We start from the raw sequence: 18,368 nt of genomic DNA, 5'->3' as shown, positions 1-18,368 counted from the left end.
TGTTTGGTGATGTCGTCTATTATGGCCTTCATAGAAGCAACAGGAGATTGTTGCATCCATCTAGAACCCTCAGAACTACAGTGCTATGATGTCACTCACTTCCACAGGCCTTGCAGAGTGTAAACAACAACAACCCAGCTTTGTTGTGTATGTAACCATAGGGATTTGTGATGTCACCTAGAACCTTCACAGCAGCGACAGCTTTATGAGGAGCATCAGCACTGCTCTGCCTGAGCAGAACCATCACCGCCATAGGTTGTCAAATAACCCGGATTTAACCCACACAGGTAAGTCCAATGGGGTGCAGGCATGTCCTCTATGCTTACAGCTTCCCGTGGGTGTTGGTTTGATACCGTTTGGGGACAGCCAAGGAGGCATCTGCAGGCAACAAAGGTAGGTGTGTGCTTGTGTGTGTGTTTCCTATGCAGATCCTAAGCCCAGTGTCACATGCAAGTAGGAGGAGTAAGAAGGGTTCCTGGCAAATCCGGGTTATGGATTGCATTTAAAAAGGCCCCGTGGGAGTGCAATGGGCCCCTGTCTTGCTGCTTAGCAATAATGGTATGGGTTTAGGTTCTGCTGTGTGTACTGGTGGTTGACTGCCCCCCAGCCCAGAGTGTGCATGGAAAATTGTCTGGCAGCCTCCCTGACAGCAAGCAGTGATAGTGCCCATGAAGGGCACCTTGTTGGGCCCGCCCCTTTCACGGTTATCGCTTCTCGGCCTTTTGGCTAAGATCAAGTGTAGTATCTGTTCTTATCAGTTTAATATCTGATACGTCCCCTATCTGGGGACCATATATTAAATGGATTTTTGAGAACGGGGGCCGATTTCGAAGCTTGCTTCCGTCGCCCTATGCATTGACCCGATATGGCAGTATCTTCGGGTACAGTGCACCACCCCCTTACAGGGTTAAAAAGAAAGATTCCTACTTTCATTGCTACCTGCTTGCTGGCTAGCCAGCTAGCCAGCCCTGTGGGCCTTGCTGCTGCTGCAGCCAAAAAACAAAAGGTGGTGCTGCTGCTGCTTCTGCTGCTTCTGCTTCTGCTTGTGTCTGGCCGCTGTTGGAGCGTCCAGGCACAGGACTTCTGCTGCTGCTGACTAAATGGCCTCCTTAATTGGATCATTTGAGTAGCCAGCACACCTGTGCAGGTAGGGCATGACATGATAGGCAGCTGCCTTGATAGCGGGTGGGTGCTGAATGTTCCTAATTGACAAAATAAGATTAATGCTTATGAAGAAATATAAAATCTCATCCCTTCCCCAATATCGCGCCACACCCCTACCCCTTAATTCCCTGGTTGAACTTGATGGACATATGTCTTTTTTCGACCGTACTAACTATGTAACTATGTAACATAACATGGGGGGGGGGGGGGTCTCCTGGCTGTTCACACAGGTGTGTCATTGCTGTACATTGACCATGCATTGCTTCTGTGGTATTGCAAAGGCAAAGACAAATGCTTCCAGCCATCCATTGCACTAATGGATTGGTCATCAGCTGGCTGTCTATGTCCCGCATCAATATAGACCAAAGTACAGAGGGTTAGGCTATGCTATTGTGCACCTACCTGATGCATCAGAAGGTGCGAGGCCCTTGCTAAATTCTGTGCACAGACTTTGAGATCTATACTTTAGACTGTATCTAAACCTGCTCCAACATGGACTGACATTCTGGCCTACTTTCAGCCGATGCGACTTGTCTGTCGCTGAACAGTCGCTTTTTATGTATTCAGCACCTATGTATAATGTTGTAAAAATGCTCTAGAAGCTAAAGTCGCAGAAATGTCACACATATTTGGCCTGCAACTTTCTGTGCGACAAATTCAGACAGGAAAAATCAGTATAAATCCTTAGAAAATTATCCCCCAGTGTCTCCATCTGCTGGCGGTATTGAATAAGCATTGCTGCACTGATGGGGTATGCATTAGACGAAAAAAAAGAAGAAAAAGAAGAATAATACGCCCAGAAAAGAGGCGAAAAGGAGAAAAACGTAAAAAAACGTGAAAAAAAAGTAAGAGGAAGAGAAGGGAAAAAAAGGTGGAAATGGGTTTAAAAGTGATTTCGGCGGAGAAATATATATATATATATATATATATATATATATATATATATATATACGCGCACACACACACATATATATAAACGTATTCTCCGTTGAGATATTGCAGCCGCTGCTGTGTCCAGGCCCAGGAGCCTTAGCACTGTGCTGTGATGTCACTCAATACCACTGACATCACTAGGTGTAAACAACATCTCTCCTTTGCTGTGTATGTGACTATGGAGCTGTTTGGTGATGTCGTCTATTATGGCCTTCATAGAAGCAACAGGAGATTGTTGCATCCATCTAGAACCCTCAGAACTACAGTGCTATGATGTCACTCACTTCCACAGGCCTTGCAGAGTGTAAACAACAACAACCCAGCTTTGTTGTGTATGTAACCATAGGGATTTGTGATGTCACCTAGAACCTTCACAGCAGCGACAGCTTTATGAGGAGCATCAGCACTGCTCTGCCTGAGCAGAACCATCACCGCCATAGGTTGTCAAATAACCCGGATTTAACCCACACAGGTAAGTCCAATGGGGTGCAGGCATGTCCTCTATGCTTACAGCTTCCCGTGGGTGTTGGTTTGATACCGTTTGGGGACACCCAAGGAGGCATCTGCAGGCAACAAAGGTAGGTGTGTGCTTGTGTGTGTGTTTCCTATGCAGATCCTAAGCCCAGTGTCACATGCAAGTAGGAGGAGTAAGAAGGGTTCCTGGCAAATCCGGGTTATGGATTGCATTTAAAATGGCCCCGTGGGAGTGCAATGGGCCCCTGTCTTGCTGCTTAGCAATAATGGTATGGGTTTAGGTTCTGCTGTGTGTACTGGTGGTTGACTGCCCCCCAGCCCAGAGTGTGCATGGAAAATTGTCTGGCAGCCTCCCTGACAGCAAGCAGTGATAGTGCCCATGAAGGGCACCTTGTTGGGCCCGCCCCTTTCACGGTTATCGCTTCTCGGCCTTTTGGCTAAGATCAAGTGTAGTATCTGTTCTTATCAGTTTAATATCTGATACGTCCCCTATCTGGGGACCATATATTAAATGGATTTTTGAGAACGGGGGCCGATTTCGAAGCTTGCTTCCGTCGCCCTATGCATTGACCCGATATGGCAGTATCTTCGGGTACAGTGCACCACCCCCTTACAGGGTTAAAAAGAAAGATTCCTACTTTCATTGCTACCTGCTTGCTGGCTAGCCAGCTAGCCAGCCCTGTGGGCCTTGCTGCTGCTGCAGCCAAAAAACAAAAGGTGGTGCTGCTGCTGCTTCTGCTGCTTCTGCTTCTGCTTGTGTCTGGCCGCTGTTGGAGCGTCCAGGCACAGGACTTCTGCTGCTGCTGACTAAATGGCCTCCTTAATTGGATCATTTGAGTAGCCAGCACACCTGTGCAGGTAGGGCATGACATGATAGGCAGCTGCCTTGATAGCGGGTGGGTGCTGAATGTTCCTAATTGACAAAATAAGATTAATGCTTATGAAGAAATATAAAATCTCATCCCTTCCCCAATATCGCGCCACACCCCTACCCCTTAATTCCCTGGTTGAACTTGATGGACATATGTCTTTTTTCGACCGTACTAACTATGTAACTATGTAACATAACATGGGGGGGGGGGGGGGTCTCCTGGCTGTTCACACAGGTGTGTCATTGCTGTACATTGACCATGCATTGCTTCTGTGGTATTGCAAAGGCAAAGACAAATGCTTCCAGCCATCCATTGCACTAATGGATTGGTCATCAGCTGGCTGTCTATGTCCCGCATCAATATAGACCAAAGTACAGAGGGTTAGGCTATGCTATTGTGCACCTACCTGATGCATCAGAAGGTGCGAGGCCCTTGCTAAATTCTGTGCACAGACTTTGAGATCTATACTTTAGACTGTATCTAAACCTGCTCCAACATGGACTGACATTCTGGCCTACTTTCAGCCGATGCGACTTGTCTGTCGCTGAACAGTCGCTTTTTATGTATTCAGCACCTATGTATAATGTTGTAAAAATGCTCTAGAAGCTAAAGTCGCAGAAATGTCACACATATTTGGCCTGCAACTTTCTGTGCGACAAATTCAGACAGGAAAAATCAGTATAAATCCTTAGAAAATTATCCCCCAGTGTCTCCATCTGCTGGCGGTATTGAATAAGCATTGCTGCACTGATGGGGTATGCATTAGACGAAAAAAAAGAAGAAAAAGAAGAATAATACGCCCAGAAAAGAGGCGAAAAGGAGAAAAACGTAAAAAAACGTGAAAAAAAAGTAAGAGGAAGAGAAGGGAAAAAAAGGTGGAAATGGGTTTAAAAGTGATTTCGGCGGAGAAATATATATATATATATATATATATATATATATATATATATATATACGCGCACACACACACATATATATAAACGTATTCTCCGTTGAGATATTGCAGCCGCTGCTGTGTCCAGGCCCAGGAGCCTTAGCACTGTGCTGTGATGTCACTCAATACCACTGACATCACTAGGTGTAAACAACATCTCTCCTTTGCTGTGTATGTGACTATGGAGCTGTTTGGTGATGTCGTCTATTATGGCCTTCATAGAAGCAACAGGAGATTGTTGCATCCATCTAGAACCCTCAGAACTACAGTGCTATGATGTCACTCACTTCCACAGGCCTTGCAGAGTGTAAACAACAACAACCCAGCTTTGTTGTGTATGTAACCATAGGGATTTGTGATGTCACCTAGAACCTTCACAGCAGCGACAGCTTTATGAGGAGCATCAGCACTGCTCTGCCTGAGCAGAACCATCACCGCCATAGGTTGTCAAATAACCCGGATTTAACCCACACAGGTAAGTCCAATGGGGTGCAGGCATGTCCTCTATGCTTACAGCTTCCCGTGGGTGTTGGTTTGATACCGTTTGGGGACAGCCAAGGAGGCATCTGCAGGCAACAAAGGTAGGTGTGTGCTTGTGTGTGTGTTTCCTATGCAGATCCTAAGCCCAGTGTCACATGCAAGTAGGAGGAGTAAGAAGGGTTCCTGGCAAATCCGGGTTATGGATTGCATTTAAAAAGGCCCCGTGGGAGTGCAATGGGCCCCTGTCTTGCTGCTTAGCAATAATGGTATGGGTTTAGGTTCTGCTGTGTGTACTGGTGGTTGACTGCCCCCCAGCCCAGAGTGTGCATGGAAAATTGTCTGGCAGCCTCCCTGACAGCAAGCAGTGATAGTGCCCATGAAGGGCACCTTGTTGGGCCCGCCCCTTTCACGGTTATCGCTTCTCGGCCTTTTGGCTAAGATCAAGTGTAGTATCTGTTCTTATCAGTTTAATATCTGATACGTCCCCTATCTGGGGACCATATATTAAATGGATTTTTGAGAACGGGGGCCGATTTCGAAGCTTGCTTCCGTCGCCCTATGCATTGACCCGATATGGCAGTATCTTCGGGTACAGTGCACCACCCCCTTACAGGGTTAAAAAGAAAGATTCCTACTTTCATTGCTACCTGCTTGCTGGCTAGCCAGCTAGCCAGCCCTGTGGGCCTTGCTGCTGCTGCAGCCAAAAAACAAAAGGTGGTGCTGCTGCTGCTTCTGCTGCTTCTGCTTCTGCTTGTGTCTGGCCGCTGTTGGAGCGTCCAGGCACAGGACTTCTGCTGCTGCTGACTAAATGGCCTCCTTAATTGGATCATTTGAGTAGCCAGCACACCTGTGCAGGTAGGGCATGACATGATAGGCAGCTGCCTTGATAGCGGGTGGGTGCTGAATGTTCCTAATTGACAAAATAAGATTAATGCTTATGAAGAAATATAAAATCTCATCCCTTCCCCAATATCGCGCCACACCCCTACCCCTTAATTCCCTGGTTGAACTTGATGGACATATGTCTTTTTTCGACCGTACTAACTATGTAACTATGTAACATAACATGGGGGGGGGGGGGGGGGGGTCTCCTGGCTGTTCACACAGGTGTGTCATTGCTGTACATTGACCATGCATTGCTTCTGTGGTATTGCAAAGGCAAAGACAAATGCTTCCAGCCATCCATTGCACTAATGGATTGGTCATCAGCTGGCTGTCTATGTCCCGCATCAATATAGACCAAAGTACAGAGGGTTAGGCTATGCTATTGTGCACCTACCTGATGCATCAGAAGGTGCGAGGCCCTTGCTAAATTCTGTGCACAGACTTTGAGATCTATACTTTAGACTGTATCTAAACCTGCTCCAACATGGACTGACATTCTGGCCTACTTTCAGCCGATGCGACTTGTCTGTCGCTGAACAGTCGCTTTTTATGTATTCAGCACCTATGTATAATGTTGTAAAAATGCTCTAGAAGCTAAAGTCGCAGAAATGTCACACATATTTGGCCTGCAACTTTCTGTGCGACAAATTCAGACAGGAAAAATCAGTATAAATCCTTAGAAAATTATCCCCCAGTGTCTCCATCTGCTGGCGGTATTGAATAAGCATTGCTGCACTGATGGGGTATGCATTAGACGAAAAAAAAGAAGAAAAAGAAGAATAATACGCCCAGAAAAGAGGCGAAAAGGAGAAAAACGTAAAAAAACGTGAAAAAAAAGTAGGAGGAAGAGAAGGGAAAAAAAGGTGGAAATGGGTTTAAAAGTGATTTCGGCGGAGAAATATATATATATATATATATATATATATATATATATATATATATACGCGCACACACACACATATATATAAACGTATTCTCCGTTGAGATATTGCAGCCGCTGCTGTGTCCCTGCCCAGGAGCCTTAGCACTGTGCTGTGATGTCACTCAATACCACTGACATCACTAGGTGTAAACAACATCTCTCCTTTGCTGTGTATGTGACTATGGAGCTGTTTGGTGATGTCGTCTATTACGGCCTTCATAGAAGCAACAGGAGATTGTTGCATCCATCTAGAACCCTCAGAACTACAGTGCTATGATGTCACTCACTTCCACAGGCCTTGCAGAGTGTAAACAACAACAACCCAGCTTTGTTGTGTATGTAACCATAGGGATTTGTGATGTCACCTAGAACCTTCACAGCAGCGACAGCTTTATGAGGAGCATCAGCACTGCTCTGCCTGAGCAGAACCATCACCGCCATAGGTTGTCAAATAACCCGGATTTAACCCACACAGGTAAGTCCAATGGGGTGCAGGCATGTCCTCTATGCTTACAGCTTCCCGTGGGTGTTGGTTTGATACCGTTTGGGGACAGCCAAGGAGGCATCTGCAGGCAACAAAGGTAGGTGTGTGCTTGTGTGTGTGTTTCCTATGCAGATCCTAAGCCCAGTGTCACATGCAAGTAGGAGGAGTAAGAAGGGTTCCTGGCAAATCCGGGTTATGGATTGCATTTAAAAAGGCCCCGTGGGAGTGCAATGGGCCCCTGTCTTGCTGCTTAGCAATAATGGTATGGGTTTAGGTTCTGCTGTGTGTACTGGTGGTTGACTGCCCCCCAGCCCAGAGTGTGCATGGAAAATTGTCTGGCAGCCTCCCTGACAGCAAGCAGTGATAGTGCCCATGAAGGGCACCTTGTTGGGCCCGCCCCTTTCACGGTTATCGCTTCTCGGCCTTTTGGCTAAGATCAAGTGTAGTATCTGTTCTTATCAGTTTAATATCTGATACGTCCCCTATCTGGGGACCATATATTAAATGGATTTTTGAGAACGGGGGCCGATTTCGAAGCTTGCTTCCGTCGCCCTATGCATTGACCCGATATGGCAGTATCTTCGGGTACAGTGCACCACCCCCTTACAGGGTTAAAAAGAAAGATTCCTACTTTCATTGCTACCTGCTTGCTGGCTAGCCAGCTAGCCAGCCCTGTGGGCCTTGCTGCTGCTGCAGCCAAAAAACAAAAGGTGGTGCTGCTGCTGCTTCTGCTGCTTCTGCTTCTGCTTGTGTCTGGCCGCTGTTGGAGCGTCCAGGCACAGGACTTCTGCTGCTGCTGACTAAATGGCCTCCTTAATTGGATCATTTGAGTAGCCAGCACACCTGTGCAGGTAGGGCATGACATGATAGGCAGCTGCCTTGATAGCGGGTGGGTGCTGAATGTTCCTAATTGACAAAATAAGATTAATGCTTATGAAGAAATATAAAATCTCATCCCTTCCCCAATATCGCGCCACACCCCTACCCCTTAATTCCCTGGTTGAACTTGATGGACATATGTCTTTTTTCGACCGTACTAACTATGTAACTATGTAACATAACATGGGGGGGGGGGGGGGGGGTCTCCTGGCTGTTCACACAGGTGTGTCATTGCTGTACATTGACCATGCATTGCTTCTGTGGTATTGCAAAGGCAAAGACAAATGCTTCCAGCCATCCATTGCACTAATGGATTGGTCATCAGCTGGCTGTCTATGTCCCGCATCAATATAGACCAAAGTACAGAGGGTTAGGCTATGCTATTGTGCACCTACCTGATGCATCAGAAGGTGCGAGGCCCTTGCTAAATTCTGTGCACAGACTTTGAGATCTATACTTTAGACTGTATCTAAACCTGCTCCAACATGGACTGACATTCTGGCCTACTTTCAGCCGATGCGACTTGTCTGTCGCTGAACAGTCGCTTTTTATGTATTCAGCACCTATGTATAATGTTGTAAAAATGCTCTAGAAGCTAAAGTCGCAGAAATGTCACACATATTTGGCCTGCAACTTTCTGTGCGACAAATTCAGACAGGAAAAATCAGTATAAATCCTTAGAAAATTATCCCCCAGTGTCTCCATCTGCTGGCGGTATTGAATAAGCATTGCTGCACTGATGGGGTATGCATTAGACGAAAAAAAAGAAGAAAAAGAAGAATAATACGCCCAGAAAAGAGGCGAAAAGGAGAAAAACGTAAAAAAACGTGAAAAAAAAGTAAGAGGAAGAGAAGGGAAAAAAAGGTGGAAATGGGTTTAAAAGTGATTTCGGCGGAGAAATATATATATATATATATATATATATATATATATATATATACGCGCACACACACACATATATATAAACGTATTCTCCGTTGAGATATTGCAGCCGCTGCTGTGTCCAGGCCCAGGAGCCTTAGCACTGTGCTGTGATGTCACTCAATACCACTGACATCACTAGGTGTAAACAACATCTCTCCTTTGCTGTGTATGTGACTATGGAGCTGTTTGGTGATGTCGTCTATTATGGCCTTCATAGAAGCAACAGGAGATTGTTGCATCCATCTAGAACCCTCAGAACTACAGTGCTATGATGTCACTCACTTCCACAGGCCTTGCAGAGTGTAAACAACAACAACCCAGCTTTGTTGTGTATGTAACCATAGGGATTTGTGATGTCACCTAGAACCTTCACAGCAGCGACAGCTTTATGAGGAGCATCAGCACTGCTCTGCCTGAGCAGAACCATCACCGCCATAGGTTGTCAAATAACCCGGATTTAACCCACACAGGTAAGTCCAATGGGGTGCAGGCATGTCCTCTATGCTTACAGCTTCCCGTGGGTGTTGGTTTGATACCGTTTGGGGACAGCCAAGGAGGCATCTGCAGGCAACAAAGGTAGGTGTGTGCTTGTGTGTGTGTTTCCTATGCAGATCCTAAGCCCAGTGTCACATGCAAGTAGGAGGAGTAAGAAGGGTTCCTGGCAAATCCGGGTTATGGATTGCATTTAAAAAGGCCCCGTGGGAGTGCAATGGGCCCCTGTCTTGCTGCTTAGCAATAATGGTATGGGTTTAGGTTCTGCTGTGTGTACTGGTGGTTGACTGCCCCCCAGCCCAGAGTGTGCATGGAAAATTGTCTGGCAGCCTCCCTGACAGCAAGCAGTGATAGTGCCCATGAAGGGCACCTTGTTGGGCCCGCCCCTTTCACGGTTATCGCTTCTCGGCCTTTTGGCTAAGATCAAGTGTAGTATCTGTTCTTATCAGTTTAATATCTGATACGTCCCCTATCTGGGGACCATATATTAAATGGATTTTTGAGAACGGGGGCCGATTTCGAAGCTTGCTTCCGTCGCCCTATGCATTGACCCGATATGGCAGTATCTTCGGGTACAGTGCACCACCCCCTTACAGAGTTAAAAAGAAAGATTCCTACTTTCATTGCTACCTGCTTGCTGGCTAGCCAGCTAGCCAGCCCTGTGGGCCTTGCTGCTGCTGCAGCCAAAAAACAAAAGGTGGTGCTGCTGCTGCTTCTGCTGCTTCTGCTTCTGCTTGTGTCTGGCCGCTGTTGGAGCGTCCAGGCACAGGACTTCTGCTGCTGCTGACTAAATGGCCTCCTTAATTGGATCATTTGAGTAGCCAGCACACCTGTGCAGGTAGGGCATGACATGATAGGCAGCTGCCTTGATAGCGGGTGGGTGCTGAATGTTCCTAATTGACAAAATAAGATTAATGCTTATGAAGAAATATAAAATCTCATCCCTTCCCCAATATCGCGCCACACCCCTACCCCTTAATTCCCTGGTTGAACTTGATGGACATATGTCTTTTTTCGACCGTACTAACTATGTAACTATGTAACATAACATGGGGGGGGGGGGGGGGGTCTCCTGGCTGTTCACACAGGTGTGTCATTGCTGTACATTGACCATGCATTGCTTCTGTGGTATTGCAAAGGCAAAGACAAATGCTTCCAGCCATCCATTGCACTAATGGATTGGTCATCAGCTGGCTGTCTATGTCCCGCATCAATATAGACCAAAGTACAGAGGGTTAGGCTATGCTATTGTGCACCTACCTGATGCATCAGAAGGTGCGAGGCCCTTGCTAAATTCTGTGCACAGACTTTGAGATCTATACTTTAGACTGTATCTAAACCTGCTCCAACATGGACTGACATTCTGGCCTACTTTCAGCCGATGCGACTTGTCTGTCGCTGAACAGTCGCTTTTTATGTATTCAGCACCTATGTATAATGTTGTAAAAATGCTCTAGAAGCTAAAGTCGCAGAAATGTCACACATATTTGGCCTGCAACTTTCTGTGCGACAAATTCAGACAGGAAAAATCAGTATAAATCCTTAGAAAATTATCCCCCAGTGTCTCCATCTGCTGGCGGTATTGAATAAGCATTGCTGCACTGATGGGGTATGCATTAGACGAAAAAAAAGAAGAAAAAGAAGAATAATACGCCCAGAAAAGAGGCGAAAAGGAGAAAAACGTAAAAAAACGTGAAAAAAAAGTAAGAGGAAGAGAAGGGAAAAAAAGGTGGAAATGGGTTTAAAAGTGATTTCGGCGGAGAAATATATATATATATATATATATATATATATATATATATATATATATATACACGCGCACACACACACATATATATAAACGTATTCTCCGTTGAGATATTGCAGCCGCTGCTGTGTCCAGGCCCAGGAGCCTTAGCACTGTGCTGTGATGTCACTCAATACCACTGACATCACTAGGTGTAAACAACATCTCTCCTTTGCTGTGTATGTGACTATGGAGCTGTTTGGTGATGTCGTCTATTATGGCCTTCATAGAAGCAACAGGAGATTGTTGCATCCATCTAGAACCCTCAGAACTACAGTGCTATGATGTCACTCACTTCCACAGGCCTTGCAGAGTGTAAACAACAACAACCCAGCTTTGTTGTGTATGTAACCATAGGGATTTGTGATGTCACCTAGAACCTTCACAGCAGCGACAGCTTTATGAGGAGCATCAGCACTGCTCTGCCTGAGCAGAACCATCACCGCCATAGGTTGTCAAATAACCCGGATTTAACCCACACAGGTAAGTCCAATGGGGTGCAGGCATGTCCTCTATGCTTACAGCTTCCCGTGGGTGTTGGTTTGATACCGTTTGGGGACAGCCAAGGAGGCATCTGCAGGCAACAAAGGTAGGTGTGTGCTTGTGTGTGTGTTTCCTATGCAGATCCTAAGCCCAGTGTCACATGCAAGTAGGAGGAGTAAGAAGGGTTCCTGGCAAATCCGGGTTATGGATTGCATTTAAAAAGGCCCCGTGGGAGTGCAATGGGCCCCTGTCTTGCTGCTTAGCAATAATGGTATGGGTTTAGGTTCTGCTGTGTGTACTGGTGGTTGACTGCCCCCCAGCCCAGAGTGTGCATGGAAAATTGTCTGGCAGCCTCCCTGACAGCAAGCAGTGATAGTGCCCATGAAGGGCACCTTGTTGGGCCCGCCCCTTTCACGGTTATCGCTTCTCGGCCTTTTGGCTAAGATCAAGTGTAGTATCTGTTCTTATCAGTTTAATATCTGATACGTCCCCTATCTGGGGACCATATATTAAATGGATTTTTGAGAACGGGGGCCGATTTCGAAGCTTGCTTCCGTCGCCCTATGCATTGACCCGATATGGCAGTATCTTCGGGTACAGTGCACCACCCCCTTACAGGGTTAAAAAGAAAGATTCCTACTTTCATTGCTACCTGCTTGCTGGCTAGCCAGCTAGCCAGCCCTGTGGGCCTTGCTGCTGCTGCAGCCAAAAAACAAAAGGTGGTGCTGCTGCTGCTTCTGCTGCTTCTGCTTCTGCTTGTGTCTGGCCGCTGTTGGAGCGTCCAGGCACAGGACTTCTGCTGCTGCTGACTAAATGGCCTCCTTAATTGGATCATTTGAGTAGCCAGCACACCTGTGCAGGTAGGGCATGACATGATAGGCAGCTGCCTTGATAGCGGGTGGGTGCTGAATGTTCCTAATTGACAAAATAAGATTAATGCTTATGAAGAAATATAAAATCTCATCCCTTCCCCAATATCGCGCCACACCCCTACCCCTTAATTCCCTGGTTGAACTTGATGGACATATGTCTTTTTTCGACCGTACTAACTATGTAACTATGTAACATAACATGGGGGGGGGGGGGGGTCTCCTGGCTGTTCACACAGGTGTGTCATTGCTGTACATTGACCATGCATTGCTTCTGTGGTATTGCAAAGGCAAAGACAAATGCTTCCAGCCATCCATTGCACTAATGGATTGGTCATCAGCTGGCTGTCTATGTCCCGCATCAATATAGACCAAAGTACAGAGGGTTAGGCTATGCTATTGTGCACCTACCTGATGCATCAGAAGGTGCGAGGCCCTTGCTAAATTCTGTGCACAGACTTTGAGATCTATACTTTAGACTGTATCTAAACCTGCTCCAACATGGACTGACATTCTGGCCTACTTTCAGCCGATGCGACTTGTCTGTCGCTGAACAGTCGCTTTTTATGTATTCAGCACCTATGTATAATGTTGTAAAAATGCTCTAGAAGCTAAAGTCGCAGAAATGTCACACATATTTGGCCTGCAACTTTCTGTGCGACAAATTCAGACAGGAAAAATCAGTATAAATCCTTAGAAAATTATCCCCCAGTGTCTCCATCTGCTGGCGGTATTGAATAAGCATTGCTGCACTGATGGGGTATGCATTAGACGAAAAAAAAGAAGAAAAAGAAGAATAATACGCCCAGAAAAGAGGCGAAAAGGAGAAAAACGTAAAAAAACGTGAAAAAAAAGTAAGAGGAAGAGAAGGGAAAAAAAGGTGGAAATGGGTTTAAAAGTGATTTCGGCGGAGAAATATATATATATATATATATATATATATATATATATATATATATACGCGCACACACACACATATATATAAACGTATTCTCCGTTGAGATATTGCAGCCGCTGCTGTGTCCAGGCCCAGGAGCCTTAGCACTGTGCTGTGATGTCACTCAATACCACTGACATCACTAGGTGTAAACAACATCTCTCCTTTGCTGTGTATGTGACTATGGAGCTGTTTGGTGATGTCGTCTATTATGGCCTTCATAGAAGCAACAGGAGATTGTTGCATCCATCTAGAACCCTCAGAACTACAGTGCTATGATGTCACTCACTTCCACAGGCCTTGCAGAGTGTAAACAACAACAACCCAGCTTTGTTGTGTATGTAACCATAGGGATTTGTGATGTCACCTAGAACCTTCACAGCAGCGACAGCTTTATGAGGAGCATCAGCACTGCTCTGCCTGAGCAGAACCATGACCGCCATAGGTTGTCAAATAACCCGGATTTAACCCACACAGGTAAGTCCAATGGGGTGCAGGCATGTCCTCTATGCTTACAGCTTCCCGTGGGTGTTGGTTTGATACCGTTTGGGGACAGCCAAGGAGGCATCTGCAGGCAACAAAGGTAGGTGTGTGCTTGTGTGTGTGTTTCCTATGCAGATCCTAAGCCCAGTGTCACATGCAAGTAGGAGGAGTAAGAAGGGTTCCTGGCAAATCCGGGTTATGGATTGCATTTAAAAAGGCCCCGTGGGAGTGCAATGGGCCCCTGTCTTGCTGCTTAGCAATAATGGTATGGGTTTAGGTTCTGCTGTGTGTACTGGTGGTTGACTGCCCCCCAGCCCAGAGTGTGCATGGAAAATTGTCTGGCAGCCTCCCTGACAGCAAGCAGTGATAGTGCCCATGAAGGGCACCTTGTTGGGCCCGCCCCTTTCACGGTTATCGCTTCTCGGCCTTTTGGCTAAGATCAAGTGTAGTATCTGTTCTTATCAGTTTAATATCTGATACGTCCCCTATCTGGGGACCATATATTAAATGGATTTTTGAGAACGGGGGCCGATTTCGAAGCTTGCTTCCGTCGCCCTATGCATTGACCCGATATGGCAGTATCTTCGGGTACAGTGCACCACCCCCTTACAGGGTTAAAAAGAAAGATTCCTACTTTCATTGCTACCTGCTTGCTGGCTAGCCAGCTAGCCAGCCCTGTGGGCCTTGCTGCTGCTGCAGCCAAAAAACAAAAGGTGGTGCTGCTGCTGCTTCTGCTGCTTCTGCTTCTGCTTGTGTCTGGCCGCTGTTGGAGCGTCCAGGCACAGGACTTCTGCTGCTGCTGACTAAATGGCCTCCTTAATTGGATCATTTGAGTAGCCAGCACACCTGTGCAGGTAGGGCATGACATGATAGGCAGCTGCCTTGATAGCGGGTGGGTGCTGAATGTTCCTAATTGACAAAATAAGATTAATGCTTATGAAGAAATATAAAATCTCATCCCTTCCCCAATATCGCGCCACACCCCTACCCCTTAATTCCCTGGTTGAACTTGATGGACATATGTCTTTTTTCGACCGTACTAACTATGTAACTATGTAACATAACATGGGGGGGGGTCTCCTGGCTGTTCACACAGGTGTGTCATTGCTGTACATTGACCATGCATTGCTTCTGTGGTATTGCAAAGGCAAAGACAAATGCTTCCAGCCATCCATTGCACTAATGGATTGGTCATCAGCTGGCTGTCTATGTCCCGCATCAATATAGACCAAAGTACAGAGGGTTAGGCTATGCTATTGTGCACCTACCTGATGCATCAGAAGGTGCGAGGCCCTTGCTAAATTCTGTGCACAGACTTTGAGATCTATACTTTAGACTGTATCTAAACCTGCTCCAACATGGACTGACATTCTGGCCTACTTTCAGCCGATGCGACTTGTCTGTCGCTGAACAGTCGCTTTTTATGTATTCAGCACCTATGTATAATGTTGTAAAAATGCTCTAGAAGCTAAAGTCGCAGAAATGTCACACATATTTGGCCTGCAACTTTCTGTGCGACAAATTCAGACAGGAAAAATCAGTATAAATCCTTAGAAAATTATCCCCCAGTGTCTCCATCTGTTGGCGGTATTGAATAAGCATTGCTGCACTGATGGGGTATGCATTAGACGAAAAAAAAGAAGAAAAAGAAGAATAATACGCCCAGAAAAGAGGCGAAAAGGAGAAAAACATAAAAAAACGTGAAAAAAAAGTAAGAGGAAGAGAAGGGAAAAAAAGGTGGAAATGGGTTTAAAAGTGATTTCGGCGGAGAATATATATATATATATATATATATATATATATATATATATATATACGCGCACACACACACATATATATAAACGTATTCTCCGTTGAGATATTGCAGCCGCTGCTGTGTCCAGGCCCAGGAGCCTTAGCACTGTGCTGTGATGTCACTCAATACCACTGACATCACTAGGTGTAAACAACATCTCTCCTTTGCTGTGTATGTGACTATGGAGCTGTTTGGTGATGTCGTCTATTATGGCCTTCATAGAAGCAACAGGAGATTGTTGCATCCATCTAGAACCCTCAGAACTACAGTGCTATGATGTCACTCACTTCCACAGGCCTTGCAGAGTGTAAACAACAACAACCCAGCTTTGTTGTGTATGTAACCATAGGGATTTGTGATGTCACCTAGAACCTTCACAGCAGCGACAGCTTTATGAGGAGCATCAGCACTGCTCTGCCTGAGCAGAACCATCACCGCCATAGGTTGTCAAATAACCCGGATTTAACCCACACAGGTAAGTCCAATGGGGTGCAGGCATGTCCTCTATGCTTACAGCTTCCCGTGGGTGTTGGTTTGATACCGTTTGGGGACAGCCAAGGAGGCATCTGCAGGCAACAAAGGTAGGTGTGTGCTTGTGTGTGTGTTTCCTATGCAGATCCTAAGCCCAGTGTCACATGCAAGTAGGAGGAGTAAGAAGGGTTCCTGGCAAATCCGGGTTATGGATTGCATTTAAAAAGGCCCCGTGGGAGTGCAATGGGCCCCTGTCTTGCTGCTTAGCAATAATGGTATGGGTTTAGGTTCTGCTGTGTGTACTGGTGGTTGACTGCCCCCCAGCCCAGAGTGTGCATGGAAAATTGTCTGGCAGCCTCCCTGACAGCAAGCAGTGATAGTGCCCATGAAGGGCACCTTGTTGGGCCCGCCCCTTTCACGGTTATCGCTTCTCGGCCTTTTGGCTAAGATCAAGTGTAGTATCTGTTCTTATCAGTTTAATATCTGATACGTCCCCTATCTGGGGACCATATATTAAATGGATTTTTGAGAACGGGGGCCGATTTCGAAGCTTGCTTCCGTCGCCCTATGCATTGACCCGATATGGCAGTATCTTCGGGTACAGTGCACCACCCCCTTACAGGGTTAAAAAGAAAGATTCCTACTTTCATTGCTACCTGCTTGCTGGCTAGCCAGCTAGCCAGCCCTGTGGGCCTTGCTGCTGCTGCAGCCAAAAAACAAAAGGTGGTGCTGCTGCTGCTTCTGCTGCTTCTGCTTCTGCTTGTGTCTGGCCGCTGTTGGAGCGTCCAGGCACAGGACTTCTGCTGCTGCTGACTAAATGGCCTCCTTAATTGGATCATTTGAGTAGCCAGCACACCTGTGCAGGTAGGGCATGACATGATAGGCAGCTGCCTTGATAGCGGGTGGGTGCTGAATGTTCCTAATTGACAAAATAAGATTAATGCTTATGAAGAAATATAAAATCTCATCCCTTCCCCAATATCGCGCCACACCCCTACCCCTTAATTCCCTGGTTGAACTTGATGGACATATGTCTTTTTTCGACCGTACTAACTATGTAACTATGTAACATAACATGGGGGGGGGGGGGGGGTCTCCTGGCTGTTCACACAGGTGTGTCATTGCTGTACATTGACCATGCATTGCTTCTGTGGTATTGCAAAGGCAAAGACAAATGCTTCCAGCCATCCATTGCACTAATGGATTGGTCATCAGCTGGCTGTCTATGTCCCGCATCAATATAGACCAAAGTACAGAGGGTTAGGCTATGCTATTGTGCACCTACCTGATGCATCAGAAGGTGCGAGGCCCTTGCTAAATTCTGTGCACAGACTTTGAGATCTATACTTTAGACTGTATCTAAACCTGCTCCAACATGGACTGACATTCTGGCCTACTTTCAGCCGATGCGACTTGTCTGTCGCTGAACAGTCGCTTTTTATGTATTCAGCACCTATGTATAATGTTGTAAAAATGCTCTAGAAGCTAAAGTCGCAGAAATGTCACACATATTTGGCCTGCAACTTTCTGTGCGACAAATTCAGACAGGAAAAATCAGTATAAATCCTTAGAAAATTATCCCCCAGTGTCTCCATCTGCTGGCGGTATTGAATAAGCATTGCTGCACTGATGGGGTATGCATTAGACGAAAAAAAAGAAGAAAAAGAAGAATAATACGCCCAGAAAAGAGGCGAAAAGGAGAAAAACGTAAAAAAACGTGAAAAAAAAGTAAGAGGAAGAGAAGGGAAAAAAAGGTGGAAATGGGTTTAAAAGTGATTTCGGCGGAGAAATATATATATGCATGGAAAATTGTCTGGCAGCCTCCCTGACAGCAAGCAGTGATAGTGCCCATGAAGGGCACCTTGTTGGGCCCGCCCCTTTCACGGTTATCGCTTCTCGGCCTTTTGGCTAAGATCAAGTGTAGTATCTGTTCTTATCAGTTTAATATCTGATACGTCCCCTATCTGGGGACCATATATTAAATGGATTTTTGAGAACGGGGGCCGATTTCGAAGCTTGCTTCCGTCGCCCTATGCATTGACCCGATATGGCAGTATCTTCGGGTACAGTGCACCACCCCCTTACAGGGTTAAAAAGAAAG

General features: G+C 46.2%; 9 non-coding genes across 9 annotated transcripts; all 9 read left to right on the top strand.

Annotated features, from left to right (window-relative positions):
• Positions 1-706: 706 nt before the first annotated feature.
• LOC130330535 (U2 spliceosomal RNA) lies at positions 707-897 on the top strand. The gene has a single exon (XR_008873674.1). It is a non-coding gene; the product is annotated as a U2 spliceosomal RNA (small nuclear RNA).
• A 2,091-nt stretch (positions 898-2,988) lies between these two features.
• Positions 2,989-3,179, top strand: LOC130330534 (U2 spliceosomal RNA). Its single transcript, XR_008873673.1, has one exon. It is a non-coding gene; the product is annotated as a U2 spliceosomal RNA (small nuclear RNA).
• A 2,092-nt stretch (positions 3,180-5,271) lies between these two features.
• LOC130330533 (U2 spliceosomal RNA) lies at positions 5,272-5,462 on the top strand. The gene has a single exon (XR_008873672.1). It is a non-coding gene; the product is annotated as a U2 spliceosomal RNA (small nuclear RNA).
• Positions 5,463-7,558: 2,096 nt separating this feature from the next.
• On the top strand, positions 7,559-7,749 carry LOC130330532 (U2 spliceosomal RNA). The gene has a single exon (XR_008873671.1). It is a non-coding gene; the product is annotated as a U2 spliceosomal RNA (small nuclear RNA).
• A 2,091-nt stretch (positions 7,750-9,840) lies between these two features.
• LOC130330531 (U2 spliceosomal RNA) lies at positions 9,841-10,031 on the top strand. The gene has a single exon (XR_008873670.1). It is a non-coding gene; the product is annotated as a U2 spliceosomal RNA (small nuclear RNA).
• A 2,100-nt stretch (positions 10,032-12,131) lies between these two features.
• Positions 12,132-12,322, top strand: LOC130330530 (U2 spliceosomal RNA). Its single transcript, XR_008873669.1, has one exon. It is a non-coding gene; the product is annotated as a U2 spliceosomal RNA (small nuclear RNA).
• Positions 12,323-14,414: 2,092 nt separating this feature from the next.
• On the top strand, positions 14,415-14,605 carry LOC130330529 (U2 spliceosomal RNA). The gene has a single exon (XR_008873668.1). It is a non-coding gene; the product is annotated as a U2 spliceosomal RNA (small nuclear RNA).
• A 2,085-nt stretch (positions 14,606-16,690) lies between these two features.
• On the top strand, positions 16,691-16,881 carry LOC130330528 (U2 spliceosomal RNA). The gene has a single exon (XR_008873667.1). It is a non-coding gene; the product is annotated as a U2 spliceosomal RNA (small nuclear RNA).
• A 1,274-nt stretch (positions 16,882-18,155) lies between these two features.
• LOC130330525 (U2 spliceosomal RNA) lies at positions 18,156-18,346 on the top strand. Its single transcript, XR_008873665.1, has one exon. It is a non-coding gene; the product is annotated as a U2 spliceosomal RNA (small nuclear RNA).
• Positions 18,347-18,368: the final 22 nt, after the last annotated feature.

The sequence above is a fragment of the Hyla sarda genome, unplaced genomic scaffold (assembly GCF_029499605.1).
Source record: "Hyla sarda isolate aHylSar1 unplaced genomic scaffold, aHylSar1.hap1 scaffold_336, whole genome shotgun sequence".
Lineage (NCBI taxonomy): Eukaryota > Metazoa > Chordata > Amphibia > Anura > Hylidae > Hyla > Hyla sarda.
The sequence above is the reverse complement of the archived record's forward strand: the minus strand, read 5'-3'. Positions and strand labels throughout refer to the sequence as shown.